This window comes from Chinchilla lanigera, unplaced genomic scaffold, assembly GCF_000276665.1.
Source record: "Chinchilla lanigera isolate Chin_1 unplaced genomic scaffold, ChiLan1.0 scaffold00128, whole genome shotgun sequence".
Classification (NCBI taxonomy): domain Eukaryota; kingdom Metazoa; phylum Chordata; class Mammalia; order Rodentia; family Chinchillidae; genus Chinchilla; species Chinchilla lanigera.
The window spans coordinates 3,754,994-3,777,639 of record NW_004955529.1 but is presented as its reverse complement, the minus strand read 5'-3'; the positions used below and the strand labels follow the sequence as shown (position 1 = coordinate 3,777,639).

The 22,646-nt window shown below is 35.3% G+C and overlaps 1 pseudogene; it reads right to left on the bottom strand.

Annotated features, from left to right (window-relative positions):
* Window positions 1-21,301: 21,301 nt before the first annotated feature.
* On the bottom strand, window positions 21,302-21,927 carry LOC102030343 (annotated as a pseudogene).
* Between the last annotated feature and the right edge of the window lie 719 nt (window positions 21,928-22,646).

The following is a 22,646-nucleotide window of genomic DNA, read 5'->3' as shown; positions in this document are numbered from 1 at the left end:
ACAATATTGACAGCATATCTTTCTGTTTTCATATTTTTAGTTTCAGAAAAGTGTTTATATTCCACAAACAATGCTAAAAATTTAAAATTCAGGTATGATGTTCTATGCTATTCATGTTTTACATATACCTACTATTGGGAGAAGATGCAAATAGTGAAGTGATGGACATGAGCAACCCCAGGACTTTTATTATTGACAGGCACTGCAAGTCAGTAGACTAAATTGCAGTTATAAAACCAAATATATTTATGTGTATATATGTATATATATGCACACATACATACATAAATATTTATATGTGTATATAACGTCACATCTATATGCATATGCATATATCTGCACATATGTAAATATGTAAATTTACATGAATGTATAGTATATACATACATATATACTGTGTGAAAATTATATATTATATAAAATTATATATATTATGTATAAATATGAACTTTGTGTATATGTGAATGGATACTAAGTTATAGTTAGATAGAAGCAAGAAATTCTAGTGCACTATTGTCTGCATTACTTTTCTCCTTGCTGAGACAAAATGCCCAATACTCAGTATTAAAGGAGAAAAGGTTTATTTCAGCTCACAGTTTTAGAGCTTCAGTCAATAGTCAGCTGGCTCCAAGGCATGGAGGCAAGCCAGTGGGCATCAAAAAGGAGAACCAATTAATGGCAGGCAGAAGGCAGCAAGCAGTGAAGCAGAAGCCTCTCTCTTTTATCCCTTTCAGACTACCTACCTTTTGGGTGGTGCCTCCCATATCCAAGGTGAGCATTCCTATTATCTACACCCTGAGCTATGCTTAACCAATAAGTGGAATAATTTAGTAGTCACACATTCTTAATCTTAGCATTGCATAGTTTAATTCCAGCATCACATGCCCTAGAACAAGCCATATCTGGAAAGGCCCACCTATGAGCACATGAGACTTTGGGAGAGATCTAGATATAAGCCATAACAACTATTGTATACTAGATTGATGGTCATACACTACAAATTTCACAAAGATAGAATAAAATATTTTGGAAGTTTTCACTACAAAGAAATGACATGTTTTATAGAGAGCCTCTCCTGGTCCTTGTCACAGTCCAGGAAGTTTATATTTGTCATCCCATGGAAAAGTTACTGGAATCCCATTGAGTTAATTCCAATCTACTACTCCCAGTGCAACTCATGACCTAAATAAAGACACAGTAACATATCCAAAATAGTGAGGACTCAAGGGGGTCCTGAGTCTGGCTAGGATGATGGTTAACAGAAACAAAGGCCTTAATCCAGGACTGAACCTGGATTTTATTAAGTCATGAAGATGACTGACTGTGGGAGTGGCAGGAAGTACAAGAGTACCATGAGCTGGGCTAGGTAGGAGGCCTGAAATCATTTTGCAACCTGTAGAAAGAATGATATGCAGAAAGATTAATCTGCATAAAACAATTGAGATAGTATCTAATGTTTTGGGGTTGGTGCTTCAGCTCTGATGTGTAATCTTTTATGCCCTGGGAAGTCATTGCTTCTTTTTTTGAAGCTCAATCCCAGTTGACAGGGTGGAGTACAGCTCTTCATCCTGCCTCACCCTGACTCAGACATGTTTTATTTGGGAGCTACAGAAGCCTGGGGAAACACTGCCTTGTCATCTTTGCTTCAAAGACTGTGGAAAACTACCTGGGCAACTCTTCTTGAAAGAAGAGCAATTGTCTCTATTTTGGCTGAGCCTGACCATATTTCCATGTATTGGTGTGTACAGAATTGGCTAGGACTTTTCCTTATCCCTTCAGTTGGCCTTAAGCAATGTATATTGGTCCAGCTGTAGTCTTTAAAATTGGCAGGCTGTGTTTCCCTGAACTCCACCCATTGTTTCCTTGTGTGAGCCAGGATGAGACAGGATGAAGAGTCAGTGCTCCATGCTTTTATCTGGGATAGAGCCTCAAGATAGAGGTTATGACTTCCGGAGGCTTGAAATATTACTCATCAGAGCTGAAGCACATTAGATACTGTCTTAATTGTGTTATGCAAATTACTCTTTCTGCATATCCTCTCTACATTTGCAAAGGTGATTCTAGGCCTCCTACCTAGCCCAAATCACAGCACTCACCTACTTTTTGCCATTCTTACAGTCACTTATCCTCAAGCCACTGCTTTCTTCATGAATGGACAAAACCAGGGTTTGGACTTGGGTAAAGGCCTTTGTTCTGGATGGCCATCATTGTGGCTGGACCTAGGACCCCTTGGCTCCCCATAACTAAAAATACAACTTAGTGTCTTTATTCTCTCCATGGGTAGCACTGGAAGTGGTAGATTGGAATTACCTTGACAGAATTCCAATAACTTTTTATGGGATTATAAATATAGACTTCCTGGGCCACGATGAGGACTGGGAAGGGCTTTCTATAACAGCACCTCATATATACATATCAGCACCTCAGTTGGATCAATTTGCATTGCTTAAAGCCAATTGAATGGCTAAGAAAAAGTCCTAGCCATCCCTGTACATATCAATACATGGAAATAGGGTCAGCTTCAGCCAAAATAGAGACAATTGCTCCTCTTTCAAGGAGAGTCACCCAGGTGGTCCTCCACAATGTTTGAGGAGATAAATAAATGCAATCTGTTTAAAATATTATAAAATGTATATGCACATTGAAACATTACATATATACATAGTGTTTTAATGTATCAGTTAAAAGTCAATTTAACTTTCTATATTCATAGAAAGAAATAAAACTAATTATAAAAAAGTAGATGTGAGTTGCCAATCTAAAATGCATTATGACCTTAATAAAGTAGAATATAGAAGTCATTAAAAAGCATCTGATGTATGGGCAATTTGTCCTTTACAGATGTCAAAGTATTGCTATTGCCATGGTGTTATGGCCCGTATCTATATGTCTCCCCAGAACCTCCTATCTAGCCCAGCTCATGTAACTCACATGGTCTTGCCATTCTCATAGTCATTCAACCCTAAGCAATATATTCCCCTCTTCATGAATCATTAAAACGTTGGTTTGGCCTTGAGTGATGCCTTTCATTCCAGTTGGCCTTTCTTCTGCCTGGACTTTGGATCTTCTGTGGTCCTCACAACTGCAGATATGTCTCTGTCTCTCTTTATTTCACTGTGGGTTGCATTGGAAGTGGTACATTGCAGTTTACTCTTGAGAATTCCACTAACTTTTCCTTGGGATTACAATTTACAAACTCCAGATTGAGACGAGGTTTGGGGGGACATTTATAGGAAGATCCACCCTGGGTGTGAGTGACACAAAGCAATAGGCTTGTAGCCTGAATGGAATAAAAAGGAAAAGGCAGGTTTGCTGCTGGTGTTTCTTGCATGCCATGCCATGGACTGTTTACCCTGCCATGCCTCTCTGACAGCTGCTGTGCCTTGCAGCCAGCAGAATATAGACTGACACCTCTCCAAAGTGTGAGTCAAGATAAACCTTTCCTCCTTTACCTTGTAGGTGTCAAATATTTTGTTCCAGCAACAAGGTGGTAATTAGAACACATGACAGTCTTGAATTGTGAGATACTAGAGGATTTTAAGGTGTAATGATGATTTCTATTTCCAAACCTTGAGCATAATAAAACTACCTGTTTACTCAAAAGACAGTATGGTACTGAGATGGCATAAAATCTTTCATTTCATTATGGATATGTGTTATGGCTGATACATTGTGTCAACTTGACGAATCTACAAGCTTAACTAAGTAATTCAGCAGTTTTATATCCTGGGGTGAAAAGGACATGCCCTTGCTGCTCTAGGATGTTGTTCATTGTCAATTTGAGAAGTTTGAAAGTTCAACTTTCAACTTTAAAATGATTTAGCAGGGGCTCAGAATCCTTACTTTGTGAACATCCTCAGCTTGTGGAAGAGAAGGGCACAGAGATTGTGTGGGCATGGGTGAATAGCTGATATGCAGTGTAAGGAGGGAAAAGAGGCTTGCTTTTCCCCTTTTTGCTCTTGCTGCTTTTGCTCTCTTGTGCCGCCTTGAAGTGTTACCCCTGTGCCATGCCACCCTGCCTTGGATCCAGTTGATTATAGACTAAAATCTCCACAAACTGTAAGCTAAATAAACCTTCCTTTCCTTAATTTTCGTGTTGGGTATTTTGTCTCAGCAGCAAAAAAAGTAACTAAGACAACATGGAAGAAGAAAAATAAGATTTAAAAATTCTACATAGAAGATTAAATTATATCAAGCAAAAATTTTAATGGAAAGACATTATACCTTTCCACAATCTTTGTAACAATATTCTTATAAAGAATAACCAGTATGTGAATAATATTACTAAATAAGGAGAAAAAATAAGTTTACCTAAGGGAAAAAAATAAACTTCATATATTAAAAGAGATGTTAATTTACTAATTTTAATTTTACTAATATTGCAAAACTACTCATGATGGAGTACATTTTGGAAGTCATTTGGGAATGAAAGTATATATGATCACACATTTTCTTTCAGTAGCAGTTCAGTAGTATACCTATGATATTACACCATGAAACCTTTAATTTCAGGGACTTAAAATTAAGGATTCTCAGTGATAAGTGTTTAAGTATTGGTTTCATAGCATATTATATAGGAAATGGGTTGCTTACTGCCTATACTGTCTGTTCTGCTTTCCAATAGATGAAAAATATTCAATATTTTTCATCATCTGAACCATTTCCTGGCACTTCAGAAAATAACATTGATGTATTCATAGCTAAATGTAGTACTGGGAGTTCAAGCCTGATCAGAAGAAGTGGATCACTAGGAGCATGGCCTACAAGGGTACATATTTTCCCTCTTCCCTTGACCGGTCTGCCATGCTGTGAACTGTTTCTCTTTTGCCATACCCCTCTGCCGTGTTGCCCTGCCTAGGAGCCAGCTTGCTATGGGCTGAACACTCAATGAATTGTGAACCAAAGTAAAACTTTCCTCCTTTAAGTTTAGGTGTCAGTTATTTTGTCCCAGCAGTGAAGAAGTAACTAATACAAACATTATCAGTAAAAATAGAAAAGCAGAGATGTATTTTATACAAACCAAAAAGGAAAATCTAACAGAGATTTTTAATTAACCGTGTATGGAACATCCAATTACTAGTGATTTTAACAATCAAAGGTAGATTACAATCCCACATGTCCAAATAACATAGTATTAATGTGAATAGTGTTTTTGCTCAAACAAAATCTTATTATTTATTATTTATAAACAATGAAAAGTTGTCATTAAGTACTACAAGGTTACTATTTTATCCTTGAAATTTGTATACTCGATTAGATATGTCAATAAAGAAAATTTGATCCATTAATGCCAGATTAAGTATTATGCAAGATTTTTACTATGATATCTAATGTTTGGATATCAGTATGCATTTTAAATGTGATATATAACTGATAACCTAAGAGGAAATTAAATGTATGTGATACATAATGAATTTAATATAGCTTTATAAGTAAAGCAGATATCACTTATCAAATCCCTACTATATTCTAGGCAATGTAGTCAAGATTATCTCTATTACAATAATGGTGAAGTGATATACATGATCCTTACTCAATACATGGAGAAACTGAAGATTGGGGAATTTAAATAACTTGCCCAATATCGCAATGTGCCAAAGTTAGTATAGTGAAACTATGTATTGTCTTTAATGTTCTTTTAAATTATTATTTTCTTATTCTCTTTAATGATTTGATCAATCTTCCATTCTTACATCTGGTAATCTGAGAAATTTCATTGAAGATAACAATATGTAATATAACAACATCTGTTAATCCCTATCATTTGGTTTGAAACCCTGTATCATTTTTAATGTCCTTGTTTTGTTTTGTTTGTATTTTGCTATTGTTCTTTTTTTGTACTATTTTCTTTAAAATAAAAAATTTTAAAAAATAAAAATACTGTTCATATAGAATTAAAAAAAATCAGCTGCTTGAGTCAAAGAAATAGAGAAATTTGGTCTAAAACCAATATATCTTACCTGATAAAATATTGAACCTTTAGGCATTTACACTCAAAAGTGAACAAAATATCCTAGAAAAGACATTCCTATGGGATAGATGGAGAGGAAAGTGTGGTGCGATACTATTCCATAATACCAAAAGGGTAAAAATGAAGCAAAGGTCAGTAAGCCAGGTTTAGTTGCACATTTCTATAATTTCAGCTATGTATTTGGGATGCTGAGGCAGGAAGATAAAGAGTTTAAGGCCAGCTTGCAGAGATCCTTTAAACATTAAGAAAAATAAAAATAGTTGGAGTGTATCTTAGCGCTCCATGAGTTCCATCCCCAGTGCCGTAAACAAGCAAAACAGATAATCAACAGAAAAGGAAGGACGGGAGGGGGGAGGCAAGAAAAGGGAAAGAAAGGAGAGACTAGTGACTTCAAATATTGCCTATATAAATATTCTCGAATCATAAGCAGAATAATGGTCCCTCAAAAGATGTCTGTGTAATAATCCCCTAAAATCTGGGCATATAGTATGTTACATGGCAGAGGGAAGCAAGATTGTTAATCAGTGGACCTTAACATTTGAAGATTATCCTGAGCTATCTAAGTGGGACAATAATATACAGTTTTAAAGGGAAAAATAAGGATGCAGAAAAGGAAATGACAGAGATGTTACAACGGGAAAACAAGCAGTAGAGATTCAAAATATGTTAGCAACACAACCAGCCACTGTTGGCTTTGAAGATTAAGGATAGTAACTATGAAGCAAATAACATGGACAGATTAGAATGTTCATCGTCTAACGGCCAGGGTTTTAGGCAGTAATCATTTTAACAACTGCTACTTTTCCTCTCTGACTCGTACTGTATGATTAATAATATTCAATGTTTCAATATACTTAATTACATCCAGGACCACTTGCAGAGTCTTAATTAATCAATGAAACTAATTATGTTCCAGCAATGTGATAAAGCTAGCTCTTTTATGGTCACTATAGGCAACTGTTAAATTTTCAGGATTATTTTTAATTTTCAGGAACTTTGCAAATCATTTGTTTAACCAGCCATTATTAAAAATAAGTAAATTTACACCTAAATATATCATATTAAAAACAAAGGTAACCAATTCTCAAAACCTACCACCTCATTATTTTACCATGAGTAGTATTTAGGTTTTCAAGTTATTTACAGCTATTTTATCTGTATGGTGAAGTGTCACTCTACATTTTTTCCTACCTCGTTTAAGTTGGTAGCTTGCAATCAGCAAAGAGGAAATATGTACACCATTTATAATGGCAAATATTAAAGCCAGTATTTTATTGCTTTGTTAATTGCCTAAATTTATGAAAGTTATGAATATTCATTAATAATAAACTTTTAAACATGACTGTCATGTACATATATATTGTATTCGAATAGCAGAAAAATTAAGAATATATTCTTTTGAATTTCAAAAACTTTCATTCGATTCAACAAAGAAGCAACTTGTGTTATTAGTGAATGATTGAAATTTCAGCATATGTCTTAGTTACTTTTCTCTCATTGTTGAGACAAAATACAGTTTGCAGAGGTTTAAGTGCATAGTCAGCTAGCTCCAAGGCCAGATGCTGTGGCAGAAGGGGAAATGTTTCATGGTGGCAGAAGACAGCAAAAGCAACAAAAGCAAAAGGGGAGAGAGCAATCCTCTTTTCCTCCCTTATATTGTGTGTAGGTTACCTGCCCTAGGGTGGGTGTGTACTCATACCCATAAATCCAGTATTGGACCATGAATCAAACACAAACACTGGAAGCTGACTTCCATGACTGCACAAGGCTTTTGGGGGACATCCACACACAAACCATAACAGTATACATAATCCTTGTTGCATTTTTGTTTTAATCACTAATAGAAACAAAATTATCACCTAACATTCATTAAATTACTTATTACATATTAATTACATATCTATTAATTACAAATATACTTGGCTACAACACAATTATTCAAAAATCAATAAAAGCATTCCTGAGAATCAATTAGTTATATGGGATTTATAATAAAAAGATTGCATATTTCATTATAATTTGTAAATACATCTTTAATATTAATAAAATACATATATTATATCATATATATATTCCATAATTTCTCTAAAATTCCAGCTCCTAAACAGCATACTACTGCTTTATCTTTGTATTCATTTTTATTAATCATTCCTAAAAAATGAAGTACAGTGCATATATATGTAATAATTTTGACATGTGACCAAAAAGGCAGACTATTTATTTTCTAGGAGATGTAGAATAAACAAACCATGAGGAAAAAGGAATCTACAAAATAATCTTGTATACAACGAGTTTCTTCAGACAAATAAGTCATGGAGAATTTGACTTCTCTGCATCTTCTATTTCTGGAGATCTAAAGCATTAGAGACTTCCACATTGATTCTGCAACAAATCTTCCTTTATATCCATATAAAACAGGTGATTGTATTTTGCTATCTCTCAAACACATATTCTTTCAAAATGCTGTTCCTTTGGCCAAGCTTTTTTTATTTGTACTTGGAATGATCACTCCTCCCAAACTCCTAGTTGAAGTCACCGCCAGTGTTCCCCTAGGGACTTGACTAGCAATTGTGAATGCACTAATCTGTCTTTTTAAAGATGGTTTATTTCAATTATCCTTGAAAAGTGACTCTTTGTGGCTGGTTTTAATGTCTCAAAAAGTATACAGTGTGCATACATGACGGGCTCTCCAGCAAAACATTTTTTCTTTCTTTTCTGGGTAGGAAAAAAAACCCAGGCAGGGAAGAATCACAAAAATATTTTGTAAGCATGAAATTACACAAGTGTTTGTGTATGTATATGATACTGTGTATAAATATACTTATGAGTTTCACCAAACAAGTTACTAATATTGTCATAATTTTTCAAGATAGCTTATTCTTTTCCTTTGTATTCCTACCATCTGTTGTTTGTCACTGAACCAGCAAAAGAGTTTTATTGTCAGAAATGAAGTAGTAGTTCAAGAATGCTGAAAGAATGAATTGGTTTGCTAGCACTAAGGCTAGGCATTAAATTCATGAAGAGGTTTTAATGGTAGATTTAGCAGTCTGATTTTAATTTGTCATGTTGTTTGAACAGGGGAATGTGATGAGTATAATGCTAAGTGTGCCAGTTACTTTTCTTTTGTTGCTGAGACAAACTACCCAATGCCCAAGTAAAGGAGGAAAGATTCATTTAGCTCACAGTTTGTAGAGGTTTCAGCCCATAATGGACTGGCTCCAAGGCAGAGTGGCATATAGCAGAGGCACAATAGTTCATGGTGGCAGAAAACAGAAAAAGCAACAAGGAACCTTAACAACATCTTTCTCCCTCTTTTATATGCTGTCTAGACTGCCGAGGTAGGGAGGTGTCAAACCAATCAGAGGACTAATTTGATAATCACATGCCCTTAATCCAAACATCATAAACTCTAGATACAGACACCTCTGAAAAAACCACATCCAAGATTGTGTGATGTTTTGGGGGGACGTCTACACAAAAACCATAAACCATAACACTAATGGAAGATTATTTTGGATAAATTATATGGTGTGAATTGGAGCACCAAGCCAAGAAACTATGAGATAAGAGCCCTGATATAATCATAAGGGGGAACAGGAGGAGAAAGAAGGAGGAAGGGAAACAGGAGGAGAATGAGGTGGTGGTTGTGAAAGGATGAAAAGGAGCCAAAGAGAGAGTAGAAGTAGCAGCTAACATTTATTCAACAACATAAGCAAAAAATCTTAACATTGATTATCTCAAGTAGCATTTAAAATAATTTTTATCATTATATTCATTTGTAGATAAAGTTATGTAAGTTTTGAGCCACACTTGTGTGCAGTGTCATGCAGTTAGTAGGGGTGTTTTCAAATGTATAGCAGGTAGCCTGACTCCAGAGCCAAAACTCCGAGACACTTTGCTGAATACCTTAAAGAAACATTATTTCTTTGAGGTTGTCATATAGTCAACTGATTCAGTGAATTTTTAATAGCATCATTGAATTAAGATCAAATTCAAAAACATAAAAAAGTAGTTTTGTGTAGAAATTTATGTGATGACTTCAAACAAAATTATGTCAAAAGAATATTCAGGTAACTATTCACCAGGAACCTCTAAGTTTGACATTTTCTTTACAATTGTAATATATTTATGTTTTCCATTGGAAACCATTATAGACACAAAAAAATAGACTTTAACAGTGGGTTGAAAGTAATTAAAAGTGAAAAAGATGTGAATGTCCCAGAGTATAATACATCAAAAGAGATTATATTTAAATCCACATAAGTGGATAAACAGAGAAACTTCATTATCTTGGCTACATTAAATATACTGATACTCATTATCAATAATGGAGTTTCAGAATCTCTGAGCATTTACATATACAATTTATTTCCACCAAAACATTTACATATCTTTTTAAAATCCTTACATTTTGAAGTCACATGTGTAAATAATTCATATTACTTGATTCCTACAATGCAATTTACAAATGAATCTGTAAGTCTCATTTTTACTTCTTCCTTGCATAACAACATGTAATGATTCTTTTCTATTAAGTAGTGTGAGTAAAAATGGATAAATCAATGACTCTTTGAAGAAGTATTTTCAGTGCTCACTTTGGCAGCACACATTCTAAAATTGGAACGGTGGGATATTTTCTTACTTTCATAGTTTCTCTGTATCTTCCTTTGCATAACACATATTTAAGAGAATCATAAAATTGTGTTAAGAAATTATCTGGTAAATAGATAAACTACATGCAAAAAATGGAAAAAATATAACAATTTTCTTTACTTAGCAATATTTAAACACTAACAAAAAATGCTAAAATAGTAGTTTTGTCCAAGAAGTATCAACTTTACATATTATGCAAACACATACAAGCACACATTACATAAACATATGTTAGTATAAAAGCAGCCTTTAAATATACAGAAAAGAACGAAGGAGGCTATGTATTAAACTAATGTGGCAAGAAGAGAGCATGTATGAACTCTCATGAAACATGTACCAATTAGTGATCCAAATGTTTAGTTGATGTATTGAAAAGATCCAATTTTACTCACTTTTATCACATTACAGGCAGCTCATAGTAGTAGCCATCCCCACACAACTTATTAACTGTAGTGTGAACCATGAAATTATGTAGTTGAGCATGTCTGTATGACATTTTTGGCCCTTAGTGCATTATAAGAAATTAATTTTACTTCAATCATTTTTTGTTGTTTTTATTATTGTTTTCTTAGTTTCTGTTCTTCTTGCATAGCTTCCTCTTCAAATTTACACTAATAGAAACAAATGTGACTTATGAAGGAAACATAACTATGGAAAAAGAAATGGGATTTTAAATGAAGATAGTACAAAACAAAGATTAGATGAACTATACAGATAAATGCTGCATAGTTCATATCAGTTCTATTTCTATAAGAATTAAGTTGAGATGCATTAATTAATATTACTTTAGTGCAGTCAAACCTGTAAAAATCCATGTGACTATACTGATATCTAACAAACATTTCTCTGTATCTTACAAAATTTTATATTCTGAGACAATTTGTAAAACAAAACTCGCTTTTCCAAAGAAAATGATTTTTATTTGTACATTTTAGGTATATGTAATGATCACAGTCATCATAGGAAATTTGTACCTGTACAGGTTATAACTTGATTCTCCTTTATTCCCATTCCCCTACACACCCTTCAACCCCTCTTCCCTCTCCTTATTTACAAAAGCTTAGTTTTCAATTTTTCCTTCATTTCTCATTTTAAAAAATTTTTCCCTTCCTTCCTTTCATGTTTCCTCCTCCCTGTTCCTCTTCCCACTTGAATATTTTCTTCGTATTTCATAATATCTATTATATATTTTGGTCATTATTTATACTTTCATTTTCTCACACTACAGAAACAATATAGTATTTACATATGTGTGTTTGAATTATTTCACTTAAGTGTATGCTCTCAAGGTACATCCATTTACCTAGAAATGTCACAAGCTTATCCTTTTTTATGGCAAAGTAATACTTCATTGTATTTAAAAAACCCCACATTTTCTTTATCCATTCAGTAGCTGATGGGTATTTATTTCAGCTGTTTCTAAAATTTGGCTATTGAACACTGTGCTTCTATGAACATGGGAGTGCATATATCATGGTGGTATGATGCATTTAATTCTTTCAGGAAGATACCAAGTAGAAGAATATTTAGGTCAAATGAGACATCTATGACTAGTTTGTGAGAAATCTCCACCTTGATTTCAACAGTGGTTGCACCATTCTGAACTCAAGCCAATAGTGGAGATGAGTGCTTTTTCTCTCACCATACTGCAAGCATTTGTTATTGACTGATTTCTTGATAATAGTCGTTCTTTCTATGGTGAGATGGAATCTCAGCATTGTTTTAATTTGCATTTCATGACCAATGATGACCAATGACCAATGATGTTGAACATTTTTTCATATATTTATTTGCTATTTCTACTTCATCTATAAAATGTTTATTCATTTCAGATGCCCATTTTTGGATTGGATCTTTGAATTTAGGTGTTCTGGTTTTTTTGTGTTCTTTATATATTCTAGATAGTAATCCTTTGATGAACAGCTGGCAAAAATTTATCCCACACTGTGGATTGTCTCTTCACTCTGTTGGTGGTTTTTCTTTCAGTTGAAAAGCTTTTAAATAAGATGAGGTCTCAGTCGTTGATTCTTTGTGACAATTCTTATACAATCATTTTTTTTGTTTATAAAGTTTTTACCTCCAACTAAGTCTTGAAGAGCTCTACATATTTTATCTTCCAGCAGATTTAATATTTGTGTTTTAGTATTTAGTTCTTTGATCAATTTTGATTTTATTTTGATGCATAGTTAAACATATGGGTCTAATTTTAATCTTTGGCATGTGGAAAGCCAGTTTTTCCAGAACTATTTATTAAGGAGACTTTCTTCCAATGAATGTGTTTGGCACCTTTGTCAAAGATAAGGTGGGTAAGTATGTCTGGAGTTGTTTATGCAACTTCTACTATGTTTCATCAATCTGCAGGAGGTTTTTCTTGCCACTACCATGCCATTTTTATCACAGTTGCTTTGTAGTATAATTTCAAGTCAGGGATTGTGATGCCCTTGTCTTGCATTTGTTGCCCAGAATTGCCTTTGTTCTTCTATGCTTCTTCTGGTTCCAAATGAATTTTATGATTCTTCTCTCTAATTCTATGAGATATGCTGTAGGAATTTTGTTCAAGGTTGCATTAATTCTCTGAAACAATTTTGGAAGCATGGCTGTTTTCACTATATTAATTCTTCCTACCCAAAAGCAAGGGTTATCTTGCCATTTTCTGATATTTTATTCAATCTCCTCTTTCAGAGTACCATAGTTTTCATAGCAGAGGTGTTGTACTTCCATCATTACATTGATTACTACGTATTACATATGTTTGGATGCTAGTATGAATGGTGTTATTTATCTAATTGCTTTCTCAGTGAATTTGGTATTTGTGTTTAGGAAAGCTATCATTTTTAGTGTTGATTTTGCATTCAACTACACTACTGAATTTGGTTTTTAAATCTAGAAGTCTTTTGGTGGAGGTTTTGGGGTCTTCTATGTAGAGTGTCATGCCATCCATGAATAATGATAATTTAACTTCTTCCTTTCCTATTGTTATTCTTTCTTTATTTCTTTTATCTAATAGCTCTTGCTAATATTTCCAGAGCTATATTGGATAAGAGTGGTGATAGTGGACATCCTTGTATTGTTCCTGCTTTAGAGTGAAAGCTTTAAGTTTTGACCATTTATTATGATATTGGCTGTTGGTTTGTCATACATGGCTTTTATCAGATCAAGATGAAAGCATCTATTCCAATTTTCTGTTTGCTTTTATGATGAGTGGGTGCTTGACTATGGCAATTGCTTTTTTAGCATCTACTGAGATGATCATATGGTTTTTGTTCTTGTATCCTTTGATATGGTGTATTACATTTATTGATTTGCACATGATGAAACATCCTTGCATCCCTGGGATGAATCCTACTTGGTCATGGTGAATAATCTTGATGATTTGTTTCATTCTGTATGCTAGTATCTTATTGCAGAGTTTTTGCAACCATTCTCATTAGGGAGATTGACTTGTAGTTCTCTTTTTTGGCAGATCCATCTCTGGTCTTGGTATCGGGATAATACTTGCTTCCAGGAATGAATTTAGGAATGTTACCTCCCTTTCTATTTCATTAAAGAGTTTGAGGAGTAGTGGTACTATGTCTTCTCTAAAGTTCTTGTAGAATTCAGCTGTTAATCTGTCAGAGCATGGGCTTTTCTTTGTAAGTAGGCTTTAATTACATCTTCAATTTCATTGGTTGATATTGGTTCATTTAGATTTTTACATCTTCTTGATTCAGTCTTGCTAGTTCATATCTATCTAGGAATCTGTCCATTTCTTCTGTGCTTTCCATCTTATTAAAATACAGGTTCTTGAAAAAGATACAGATGATGTTTTTGATTTCTGCAGGATGTATTGTGATTTTACCATTTTCATTCCTACTTGCATGGATTTGAGTCTTTCATTTTTTGATAAGGTTAGGTAAGAGTTTGTTGATTTTAATTAATTTTTCACAGAACTAACTTTTTGATTCATTGATTCTTCATATTGTTTTCTTAGTCATCATTGCAATAATTTCTTTCTGATCTTTTGATATTCTCCCCCATATGAGCTTTGTGCTTTACTTCTTTTTCCTGAAGCTTGAGGCTCAACATTAGGTTGTTAATTGCAGTTCCATTTTCCAGATATGGGTATTCATTGCTATAAATGTTGTTCTTAGGGCTGTGTTCATTGTGTCCCATTCATGGAGATGGGAGAAAACACAAAAATTTTAGCCAATACATTCTCACTGGTCTAACCAGGGACTCCATTAAGTCCATCAACTTAAACAAACCCCCCAAATCTATCAAGACACCTTAGAAAGAGCAGGCCTATTTATGGCCAGACTCACAGCAGCACTAAAAGCCCATACCTGCGTAGATCTGTCCTCAGCTATGGGACAATTATTTTATTTTCCCTGACATCAGAGCAAAGCTCAAAATGTTCAAATATAGTCCCCAAACCACCATGGCCAATCTCATGATTATTGCCTTCTGGTCCAGCCAAAACAGAACTGACAGAAAGACCTCCAAAAACCCTGCAATAAATCTTCCCTGCTGCTTCTCACAACACCCTGGCCAGGCCAATTACACAAACAGAGGTCTAAACAGCCTGGGCCTTGCTTTCAATGCAGCAAAATGGGGGCTATGCAAAGCAATGCCTAAATCTGCAGGCCTTCAAAAAATCATGCCCTCATATGGCTTAAAGGGCTACTTCAAGATAGACTGTTGTCACTTCAAAATGAGGACTGGGCTATCCACTCCATCACCTTGCCCTGCTGTCCTAATGGGACATGTTGTAGCTGAACACTGATGGGGCCTGCATCTCTTGCAACCCCAGCCCATCGCTACACGAGAGCCCACGGTAACTTTTTGGTCAAGAGGAAGTATATCTCATTTCTCCTCACACAACAGACACTTATTCCTCTTTGTCAACATACTCAGGAACTAAAATTAAATCTTCAATATCAGTAGTAGAAGTCAATGCCCAGCCTTTTCATCCCTTCATGACAGAATTGCTCTATAAAACGTAATATATTCTCTCATTACTTCCTGCCAATTCCTTAATACCAAGTCCCCTTCTTGGATGGGACCTCCACAAGCTCTGGGCAATGGTCATTTTCCAAAGTCTTCCTTTCCTCTCTATGCATTGCACCCTTTTCTTCCTTCCTCCTTCTTTAGATGCCTCTCCTCCACCATGATTCCCAAGACTTTTTTTAACCTTCACATAGACTGAACCCAACTCAGGCTGTTCCATTGAACTCACTTGGGCTTTATGGACAGTTCTCACTTATTCAGTGAGGCTCTTAGCCATGATATCAACCAGGCTCTACCTCTGAACAATAGTGTGTTCCAATATGTTCATGATATATTAATGTGCACCCCCTCTCTCCAGTACTGTCACTCAGAAACCTCTCCCCTTCTTTATTTAAACTTCTGCTGATTCTGTGCCTCACTTTTCAAGGCATAATTAGTGCACCCTGGGGCCGGGGATATAGCTCAGTGGTACAGCACCTGCCCAGCAAGTCCAAGGTCCTGAGTTCAATTCCAGGTACCAAAAGAAAAAAATTAGCCCAGACTACCTCTCAATAATTGGGTCTCCACGTTATTCTCACGTCATGGGCTACCACAACTGATCACAAACTCTCAATCAACCAATTCCCCTCCTCACAGTATTCCCCTACAAATCTGCCCCTCGGTTTCCAACTTTGGCTTCATAGTCAGACTCCTTTATAATCCCTCCCCTAAAATCCTCACATCCACATTCCTTCCCCGGCTCATGACATCATTCATAGCTGCCTTCAACCATTCTCCATGATCCCAACCTGTTTCTCAATGTATCTAAAACCCCATCCACAAGTCACCAAATATATAAAAGCTCTCTTCAAACCTCCAATAGATGTCTGGCACCCTGACTCCAGATCATAATATCTCATAATATTTCCAAACATATAATTGAGACCAAATCACTCCCCCCCAAATACCACCTCACAACAAATAAAACTCACAGGTTTAACCTAAACACTTACCTTCTCTTCCTTCTAGCTTCATCCAAAATTCAAAAGACTCTGATCACTGCACTCTACTTTATAACTTGTTTCCAGATCTGAGCCACTGTCTCTGGCCAGACTTTGACCCTCCTCCATACATGAACCCTGCCCAAACAACCCACAAATCTGAATTTTTAAGCTATAACATGGGACTTGATTTCTTCTGAGCTCCATTTCCCCTACTTATTCCTTACTCCCAGTCATTTCAGGCCATGTGGGTCCTCCTACAAACACACACTACCTCTTCTCCAGCCTTTACATTTACTATTTTCCTTCTCCTTTGCCCTTGCCCAAAAGGGAAAAGGCTACTCTTCAACCAACATCAGAGAGACCTTACATGGTCCTCCTTACCATCCCCATTCCTGCTGCCCTTCCTACCCTGCCCTTCTTATTGAAACCCTAAAATGTTAGGCTGTTCTGTGCCTCCTTTCCACAGGTTTGTCCCAAAATCTACCTGTCATTCTAATGACTCACTCCCTGAACTCACTCTCTTTACCCTTTTCCTTATGGGAAAATTAATATTCTTTCCTCCAATCTCAACTTTGCTCTGCAAAATAATAAAAAACGTCTGATTCCATACTTTCATCTAGTTCACTCCAACTACGTTCAGCTTCTTCGTTTTCTGCCTCCACTTTCAATTAATCAAGTCAGTATTTCACCCAAAGTGAAAAAAACATATATTTTCTCCAGATGTTTGGTTATTTCCCTTCCAGGCAGAAATCAAAATGGCCACTATGGTTAGCACCAGGTCAGAAAGACTAGAAGCCTCTGTTCACCATATCTTAGTTTTCTCTAAGCAGGTAGACAGAAGGTTCAAAGAAATCAAAATCTCCAACTTTCAAAACTAAATTAATTTGCTGAGAGCAGTGATAGAAATAGTCCTCCAAAACCAAAGGGGCCTTGCCAACCTCAGACTCATTCCCCCACCATGTCAGGGTCAGCTTTGAAAATAAATACCTCAGTTTATGGCCAAAACCAAATCAAGTTTACTACTCTACTACACACAAAGTTACCTCCTGCAGTTGTTTTCAGGAGCCACACTCCCCCTTGATCTCCCTGTTATCCTCCTTGTCTGACTGAACTTCCCCAAACTTACACCATTTCTCTACCCTTTCCATGTAGGTATTAGAGAGTTAAAAAAAATCTGTTAAAATTATTAACCTGCAAGATCAAATCAACTCACTGGCTGCTGTTCCTCTCAAAACTGCTGAGCCGTAGACTTGTTCACCACAAAAAGTGGGCTTTGTGCCTTTCTTTTAGAGGTCTGCTATCACTTCACCAACAAGTTCAGACTCATATGAGATGGACAACATGCAGAGGTAGTGGTTATTTGAAAAGTGCAGAAAGAGAAAAGGAGAAAATATGATTGGGAGGAATACAGAAAAAGTGGGCCTCAGAAAGGATATGACTCAGGAGCTCCAGGAGGGTCTGGGATGAGGCCTGATTTTCTAGGGAGGTGGCTAGATCATGTAGGCTTTTGATTCCATCTGACCTCCCAGACATTCTTTTGAAATCTGAGTGGAAGCCTTCTTGACCCCATAGCTTTTGCATTTTACTGACCTGAAGGTCAGTATCATGAAGTATCACGAATGTGATGGCAAGATCAGCTGCCAGTTTCAGTAGTAGCCAGACCTCTTGAATCATGACTGCAGAGGCCTCTAAGTTATTAGATGGCTAAGCACAGTGAAATGAATCCAAAGAACCAATTCCTTATGAGGCCTTTCTTGACTTCATGAATTAATTTCAGTTTAATATAGCCCTACCACAACTGAAATGCTGCTTCTCAAATGAAATGTATACACTCTTGCACCTTTGAACCTACCATGAATGGTGTCTTGCTCATTCCTTTGATTTTCCCAAATCATCCTTCCTCTTGTCTCAACCCAAAGTGCCTTCATCTTTTTAATGCTGCTAATCTCTTTAGCTTCATCACCTTTAATCCTAACTTTACATGAGGTGACTTTTGGGCCAAAATTTAAGTTTTGCAAAACAATTTTGATGTGTATTTTTTTTCCATTATTCTCGTAAATCTTATGCAGCCAGTATCACCCACAGTACAGTATTAATGTTTACCTGTATTGAAATTTTCTTGGCTGGATTATTTAGTTCCTCACCATTAATTTTGATCTCCTGAAGTCTCAGGACATAGACCAAATGTTGACATGTTTTCTGGCAAAGTATAACACATAGAAGCACTATTTCAAATACCTAAGGCATCATTTTTCCCAACTGAAACCTCCTAAACCTGGTTTTTACTGTCCATATTTTTATCAACAATATGGTCTTCTAACTCTGACTAGAGTTATCTTCAGGCTTTACTTACTGCAGTCTAATTTCTTTAGTCTACATCTCCAAACTTTTTAAACTCTTCCCACAAACCAGTTCCAATGGCTTTTAAACCCCACTGTCAGGAGAGTCACAGTAATGACTCCACTCCTGGCACAAATTTATCTTTCCCATCACTGACACACAATACTCATGAGTTAAAGTAGGAAAGGTTTAATTTTTAGTTAAGAGTTTCATTAGATTCAGTGCATGCTTGGCAGGTTCATAGGAAGAAATCTTATACTTTTCTGTAATAAAGGTTTTTAGTAGGACATAAAGAGTGAGGGTATTATTAATGTCAGATTAGGCCACATGCTTCTGAAAGCTCTTTCTTGCAGTGAATGTTTCTGTACAGACTGTATCTGGGAAAATGGCTTCTACCTTATACATTTGAGTGACCTTTAGATATGACATTCACTCAAGCTTTCCTCTAGGCAAATTATATAATATCTACTTTGGATAATAAAATTTAAAAACCTCTCATGTTAATCGTCACTAAAGAGAATAGATGAGGAAATAAAAATCTTCACTTTAAAAATGGAACAACCCAAGCGCATAGTACTAGATTATATGAAGTTATGGGCTATGGGGAAAAAGGAACATTTCTCCAATACTGGTGGGAGTGTAGACTGGTGCAACCATTCTGGAAATCAGTGTAGAGATTCCTCAGAAAACTAGGATTAGAGGTCTCTTTCAACCCAGCTCTTCCCCTTCTGTGTATCTTTCCAGAAAAATTAAAAACATCATATCGCAGCAACACTATGTGCACCCATATTTATAGTAACACAATTTGTAATAGCTAAATCTTGGAAACAACTCAAATGCCTATGAACTGAGGAATGGATAAAAAAGATGTGTTTGTTTTTTAAAATATATAATGGAGAAGGACTCACCATAAAGAAGGATAAACTCGAGACTTTTATTAGGTAAATGGATGCAACTTGAGACCATACTCATAAGTGAAATAAATCACACCCATATCGACACAAAGTGTACAATAGATACTGTGGATTGGGAAGAAACTGTTCAAAAGGAAAGAGAAATTGTGATGGAGGAAAAGGGAAAGCAAAAAAGGGTGAAGAGAAAATAATATATATATATATATATATATACAAATAAAATAGGTAAGATAGATACAGTGTTAGTTGCTGTTAGTTCATTGAAAAGAAAGGTTCGTGTTAATATTATTTGGATAATATCTCATGCTTGTAGTTTGTATACTAAGTACTCTGAAGATAATAACATTCAATGGATTAATGTTACTCTCCTAGTATCTTGTTTTAAAATTCTGTCTTATTTTTCTTCTTTATATAGTTAAAAAGAAAAAATATAGGAAGTTATATTATTGAATTGTAGTTCACTACAAAGATAAACACAGCACGCTAGAAGGTGGATGCTTCTATTTCACACAATCCACAGTACGCACTGTTCTCGGTTTTGTATACATAATGATGCCCAAAGTTTATTGGTTCCCGTAGTGCAACAAAGAATCTGTCATATCACTTAAGAAGGAAAAATGAGGACATTTGCTATCAGATTATAAAATTTCTCTTCTGGAAAAGTTGCTATACTCCTAAAGACATGCTTTGAAAAGATACCAAATGAACAGGGCATCATTCTAGGTGCGCTAGGACTATATTAAACCGAAATGAATTCTACACTCAAAATAATGTAACTTAAAGACAAATATAGTATTAGCAAAATCTCCCATAGCTAAAATTACATTAACAAACACAATGAACAGTATAAACACCTTTAATAGGCAATAAGTTTCACAAGGCAAATAGTATTCGCCTCTGCATTCATATTTATACAATTACCTTCTATAAAAAAATGATGCTGCATAAACTATGGATGTTTTACAAAAAAGTAGCTTTAATGAATACAGCAAATGTTAAAAATCTAGCTGTATTATTATGGCCAAAATACAATCAAATTTATAATAAAGGCAACTTGCATTCAAAATGAATTCTGCTTTTATAATTTTATTAAAAGGGCAGACATCATAAATGAAACCAGCTGCTTACTTGAATTACAAAAGTATTATGATTCACTATGAAAATAAGGAACTGTATAGAAAACTCTGATGGTAATATATTGCAATATAGAATGTATACAAGCACGAAACAGCAAAAATGCTTGTACATAACAGGTTATTTTAAAAACTTTGAAATAAAAACTTTTCTTTAAAATCATTCATGAAAAGATTCTCAAGTCAGAATTAACACCTCAGTTACTCAAGCACCAGAAAGCTACATTACACCTACTTAATATATAAAGAAACATCTTTTCATCAGTTATTTTCTAATATCTCTTCCACAATTGTACTTGCTTCTCTGTACTCCCCCTTTACTCATTTTTTAGATAATGAAAAGTGAAGTTCTTAAACAGTAGAAACCTGTAGATAGAATGTTGTATAAGACATAACATTTTGTCATTGACAATCTGCAGTTATTAATCTAACTAGTAACCCGTTAGTAAATGCCTGTGTATGCTCTTCATTTAGCGCATCTATAGCAGTGACTGCTCTACCAATTCCCTTTTGTCCTTTAATAGCTTTTCTAAATTTGTTAGGGTATAATTTCAGGATTGTACACAACTGTTGAAGCCTACAGTAGACATTGCAAAGAGAATATTCTCTACATTAATTTTTTCTTCTTCTCTTAATGACATCTTTCACTTGCCGCATATGATATAAAATTTATAGACTCATTAATACATTTGTGAATACATTGTTTACCATCTTTTGCAATCTTTCCTATTTGAGGCATTTTACAATATCCTACCCATGAAATTGCAATTGGAAGATATAAACCTTGTTCTCTGAAACTTTCTTTTGAACCATTTGTATCTTTGTGAGAGTTTACACTGGCTACCCTCAGTATCATCATGAGGCTATATAACATAATGATCTACTTCAATAAAGACTTCAGAAATTCCTATTTGAGAGGCATCTGTTTTAGAACTGACACTGTACATTATCAAGAAATACTGTCAGAACCGTGGTTTCAGTGGTGCTCATTCTCTGTTTATAAAGATATCCAATCTTTGCCCAATTTCAACCTCCAATGCAGTCTTGATTGGCTCCTCTCTCCAATGGGCTGTTTTGAGTAATGCTTGGAAACATCACATTATGATGTTACTTCAGTCTCTAAACTCCACTACGAATGCTGTAAGTCAATGAAAATACTATTTAGGGAAACATCATAATTTCATGTAATCCTTTTCCCAAAGGAACTAGTAATAAAGCATGATGAAGTACCTCTTTTTGCTTGGGTTCTATGCAGTTTCAAAAGTATACCTTTCAGATGGTAAAAATCTTTCTGTACAGGAAATTAAAGAGGCCATGAGTTTGACAGTTTCTGTCATTTTTAGTCATCATGTGATTAGCTGGCCTGACTCATGACCGGAGAGTAGCACATATGATTACCTTGCTGTTTCGCTCCAGGAAAAATTCTTACTCTTTATGTTTCACATCAGACAATGTATATCAACAATGTATATTTTTCCATAAGTGTTAGAACCAAAGTAGCACATAAGACAAGACTAAGGGGGGGTGCTGGGGATTTCACTCAGCGGCACAGCGCCTACCTGGCAAGTGCAAGGTTGTGAGTTCGATTCTTGGTACTGGAAAAAAAACAAAAACCAAAAAAGACTAAGAGAGGATAGAGAAGCAGGAATAGTACATAATAGGGAAC